The sequence below is a fragment of the Lontra canadensis genome, unplaced genomic scaffold, assembly GCF_010015895.1.
Source record: "Lontra canadensis isolate GAN:19392208 unplaced genomic scaffold, GSC_riverotter_1.0 scaffold37, whole genome shotgun sequence".
Lineage (NCBI taxonomy): Eukaryota > Metazoa > Chordata > Mammalia > Carnivora > Mustelidae > Lontra > Lontra canadensis.
This window is the reverse complement of record NW_022631031.1, coordinates 2,757,069-2,762,770: the sequence shown is the minus strand read 5'-3', so window position 1 is coordinate 2,762,770 and position 5,702 is coordinate 2,757,069. Positions and strand designations below refer to the sequence as shown.

The 5,702-nt window shown below is 34.3% G+C and overlaps 1 non-coding gene across 1 annotated transcript; it reads left to right on the top strand.

The window, feature by feature from the left end:
* Window positions 1-2,734: 2,734 nt before the first annotated feature.
* LOC116874573 lies at window positions 2,735-2,838 on the top strand. Its single transcript, XR_004384032.1, has one exon. It is a non-coding gene; the product is annotated as a U6 spliceosomal RNA (small nuclear RNA).
* Window positions 2,839-5,702: the final 2,864 nt, after the last annotated feature.

Genomic DNA, 5,702 nt, shown 5'->3' with positions numbered 1-5,702 from the left:
TTTTTTTTTAATAGAGACTATATTCTTGGATTGTCTTTCTTTCTAAAACACTGTTAAAAATACTAAAAGAAAATATAACTCCAGATTGCTGCAGTATTTACTGACAAGGCATGCTATTAAAATTCAGATAGGAGTAAGTTTAGGTTTCAGGTTTCAGATATGGCATTTAACTACTAATGAATTCTGAACCTGAGATTCCTCTCCAGTAGAAATGATACACCTACCTTATTACTTTATTGTGAGGAATAAACCAGGGTACATGCATAAGTGTACCTACCCAGTGACCAACTTATGTTAGAATCTCAATAAATGAAATCTTGTCTTCTACTTGTGAGTTTACTTCTAATCTGTAAGTTCCTGGCACATTATTGGATGAATTATTCTCTGTGTCCTCTTAGATACATTAGTTGATGTTTTTGCCCTCTGTTTTCTTACCTTCTAAATAAGAAATGGAATCAGATAATATTCTAAGTATACTTCTATCTCAAAAATTCCTTTTCAAACAGGGATATAAGGAAGATTGACCTGAATTTTTACATTTGAAAAAAATGTAACTATATCTTAGAATATTAAGTTTTGGATTTGAATGTAAAAATCTATCACTAACTATGAATGAAGCTTTGGATCAGTGTTTAATTTCATTAAGCATCAGGTCTTCCTCTTCATGAAATAAGGGCAAATAATGTTTATCTTATAAGTTTCACTTGAATATTAAATAGTATAATGTCAAGAATCAAAGGCTTCTCAATTAATAATAATTATTATAATATTATGCTAATACTATAATCATTACCTTATTGTCATTATTGTTATTTCACTGTCTCAATTTTAGAATAGAGGCTTGAAAAATAATTTTATTCTAAGTTTAGTAAAATGATTGTCTAAATAATATGTGTATTCAAATTCTTAGGGACTGTGAGCCATTAAGGAAACACATGTTCCCTCATATTTAGTTTAGGGAATATTCATCTAAAAACATTCTTAACATTTTTATGTTTTCAGAAAGAAATTATTGAAAAATCTAAATTTCCATATGCTGGGGCAACAGCAGTAGGGAAAAAACCAACTCTGCTCACATAGAGCTTATAGTCTAGCATTAATTAGGTGATATACTCTATATCAGTTAGATTTCCAGGTAACAAACCACTTCACAGTTAGTGTTTTAAGACAATAAGCAGTTATTATTTCTCATCAATTCTCTGGGTTGGCTAGGAAAGTCTTCTGGTCTGCACTGGCACATCTTGTGGGTGACCTAAGATGAACTCATATGTCTAGAATTTGGATGGAGTACATGGTCAAGGGGGATGACTTGACCAACGGTCTTTTTTTAATATGACATACTTGCTTTAAGCTCCTGCGCATGTACTAGTGGGTGCAGAGTACCCATAAGCAGAAAGAAAGAGTGAGCCCCATGTGTAAGAAAACTGTTAAGTCTCTGCTTAAATCATGTTTGCAGTTGTCCTGTTGGCAAAAGCAAAGAACCTAGCAAACCTGAGCCACTGTGGGGTAGAGTACTCAATCTACTACATAATCAGTTGACATGAGATTCAAAACTGGGGCTCTTAGGACCACGAAAATGGGCTCAAAGAGACAATAAGAGCCGAGGGTAACCTAGCAGCCCAATGGTCTGAGGTTGAATGAAAGAAAAACAGTTACCTCCTAAGGAATCTTAGCAATAGAGAATCATCATGGAAAAGTCAGGTTTTAGTTGGAGCAGGAAGGGAAGGAAAAATTTCTAAATTGGTGAACAAGAAAATATTGAGGGAATAGGGAATTTTGATAAGGAGTGACAATGATTTCCTGAGGGGTTTGGGAGCTGAGAATGAGATCAAATTAAGAGATCAAAAGCCAAGTGATAAGGAGTAAGGTGATAGTTTGGGGTTTATGCTGGAAATTAGTATAAGAAGAATAAATGTGTATCATAGAAGTTTTTCATTTAGAGTAACCTTGCTGAGGAGATATTAAAATGGGATATTGTGTTTGCCATAACTGGTTCTACTAGAGAAAACTATTAAAGGACCAGACAAATAGTCATTTCAAGCTTTGCCAGACACTTAGTGGATCTGTCTGAAGACTTTTCATGACCAATAACAAACGTTGAAACTACTGTGTGTCACCCTTGAACATTCTTTTCCATCCAGAGTGTTACTTTTTACTCCTTTGTAAGCATAGCCACCATTGACTCTCCACCATTCTAGAACTTAAAAGTGTACACTTCAGGGGCTCCCTGGGTGGCTCAGTGGGTTAAGCCTCTGCCTTCAGCTCAGGTCCTGATCTCAGGGTTCTGGGATCAAGTCCCACATCGGGCTCTCTGCTAGGCAGGGAGCCTGCCTCCTCCTCCTCTCTCTCTCTCTCTCTTTCTCTATTTGTGATCTCTCTCTCTGTCAAATAAATAAAATCTTAAAAAAAAAAAAAGGTGTACATTTCACCCTCTCAGTGAACTATTGAGTGTACTTCTTCTTCTGACATGTGTTCACTTGACTGATAAGTAAAAACAGTTTTGTCTTCTTTTTTGTTTTTTAGAATCTTTTTAATTTTTAATAAGAGCCTTATAAAATGGTCACAGAACAAGTGCTGGTGAGTCTTCCAGGTGAGGGAAGGCATCTTTCAGAGCATGCAGATTTCCAAAGAGCATGTGCAAAGCTCAGCAGGGAAAGTTGAGAGCATTCAGACCTCTAGGCCTCATGTCTAACATCCAGAACACAAACGTTTTTAATAGAGGATAACTTTTATAGTGCACACTTTGGCAACATGTATGCTAAAATTGGAATGATACAGAGAATTTTAGCATGGCCCCTGCATGAGGATGACATGCACATTTGTGAAGATATGTTTTATAAAATATATGCTCCCTAGGGTCAACAAAATATTCTATAAAGCTAGATGTTTTATGTATATAGGCAAAGTAAAAATCCCCCTAATTTATCTCTACATTTAGACATTATTTCTAAACATTCTTATTTTATCTTCACAGTCAAATATAGATTAATCATCTATGAATATATCTAAAGTAATGAATTTATTTACATGCATGAACTATTATTTATTCTATAAAAATAGATGATTTTCAATTTAACAGTTCTATATTATTTTTAAGTAATTCTCTAGCAGTGTCCCTGATTTTAGCAGACTAAAATTTTGAGAATAAGTTCATTCTACCTATCCGTAAACTTCATGATTTTAAAAGTCTTTATCTTACTGCCCAGACTTTATCTTTCCAGTTAGAGGACTCCTCATTTGTAGTCTGTCATTATCCAGAAGGTTCCCCATACCCTTGATCAACAGTAGAAAGGTTAAACTTCACTTTCTAAATCAGGATCTGAAGGAACTTGATAAGAGACAGCTAGAGTCAGGGATCATTAATCACTATCATGCTAGAAACATTGAGAAAAGTATCAAGAAATAAAGCATTGTAATTTGGGACCTTTCTTTTCTTCCTTTTTTTTCTTCTTTCAAAATTTGAATAGCATAGGTTAAGAGAATTAAGTTTAAAAATTGAGTTACTAAATAAGGCTTATGATAAAAATTTGTTTTTGAAATGATACAGTCTTTTAAAATAGCACAGATTTTATATAATGCTTTATTAGTAAACTTGAAGTTAAATTCTTTCTCTTCAGGTTTAACAGACTCACACAAAGACTGGAGAAGCTGGAATTTTCTTATATTCCTCCTTGTCTCTCCATATGCCTTTATATCACTCCCTATCTCCATCCCCCCAGCTACCAAAAAGCCACCTATTAAGCTAGATCTAATATCTATATAATATTTTTCATACCTGTTTAGAATCTGAGGGAAAAACTCTTATATATTTATTTTCATAATACTTTGCCTGAAGTAAATGATGGGTTATAATGTGCTCTGCAACCAGACTGACCTGAGATTGTGTTGGGAAAAGAGAGGAAAGGAAGGAGTATGTCTGTATGTGCATGTATATGTATATGTTTATGTTAGAGAAAGAGCTAGAGTGTGAGCAGAAGATATTAAATATTTTTGAAAGACATAGCACCTCTGTTGGATATATGATACTGTAGAATTTAGACAACTGAGAGATGGTACATGAGAGATTGCTGATGCTACGGGTGTGGATGAATTCATTCAAGGAAAATGTATAGAATGAGAATTGGAAAAATCCAGGAACAATTTTTGTTCACAAATACAAAATGAGAAGCTCTAAGTGGTAAGAATTTGATCTGGACTTAAAGCCAGAAAACTGCTATTTGGTCACTAAGATATACAAATTTAAAAACTAAGATTTTCTTTAGGCTTCAATGGTAGTTATGAAAAGTACTGGGAGAAGCAAATGTTAAACAGTAATTATTGAACATTCCCTATGTGCTTTGAAGCATTTGAATCCTATCCTATTGGTTTAAAATTATAATAAAACCTGAAATGGACGATTGGAATACAAGCAAGTATTATGAGGCATATTTCAGATCCTTTCTACAAGTAAGTTGAAGAAAAAATAGGAGATATTCATTTGCAAACAAATGATGATTCTCAGGGTGCCTAGGTGGCTCAGTGGGTTAAGCCTCTGCCTTCGGCTCAGGTGGTGATCTCAGGGTCCTAGGATCAAGCCCCACATTGGGCTCTCTGCTCAGCAGGGAGCCTGCTTCCCCCCCCCTCTCTTCCTGCCTCTCTGCCTACTTGTGATTTTTCTCTCTGTCAAATAAATAAATAAAATCTTAAAAAATGATGATTTTCCTTGATTCTTTATTAGTTATCAAAATCTCTCTAATAAAATTTTGTGTACTTAAAGCAAATGCACAAAGTGGCTATCAACATGTAGTTGACTTATATATTTAATATATTTGTATTTCATTGATATATAATTGACACACAGTATTACAGTAGTTTCAGGTGTACAATGTCGTGATTTGACAAATTTATACATCATGCTATGCTCACCACAAGGGTAGCCATCATCAGTCACCTTATAACGTTCTTCTAACACTAGTGGCTGTATTCCCTAAATTGTGTGTTTTATTCCCATAATTTATTCATTCCATAATTGGAAGCCTGAATCTCCCACTCACCTTCACCTATCTTGCTCACCCCCTGCTTAACTACCCCTTTGGCAGTCATCAGTTCTCTGTATTTATGGGTCTCTTTATGCTTTTTTTTTGTTTGCTTGTTCATTTGTTTTTTCACATTCCATATATAAATGAAATCATATAGTATTTGTCTCAGTTTGACTTATTTCACTTAGCATAACACACTTTAGGTCCAACCATTTGTTGCAAATGGCAAGATATCATAGATTTTTTTTGTTTTTTTGTTTTTTGTTTTTTAACGGCTGAGCAATATTCTAGAGTGTGTGTGTGTGTGTGTGTGTGTGTGTATTTATAAATAATGCAGCAATAAGCATAGAGATGCATTTATCTTTTTTGAGTTAGTGTTTTCATGTTCTTGGATAAATACTATCCAAAGAATTTGTGGATTATATGGTAATTCTTTTTTTGTTTTGTTTTGTTTTTTTTAGGAATCTCCATCATGTTTCCACAGAGGCTGCATCAGTTTCCATTCCCACCAAAAGTTCATGAAGGTTCCTTTTCCCTACATCTTTGCTAACACCTGTTACTTCTTATCTTTTTGATACTAGCCATTCTGACAAGTGTGAGGTAATATCTCATTGTGGTTTTGATTTGCATTTTCTTGATTATTAATGATATCGAGCATCTTTTCACATTGCTGTTGACCATCTG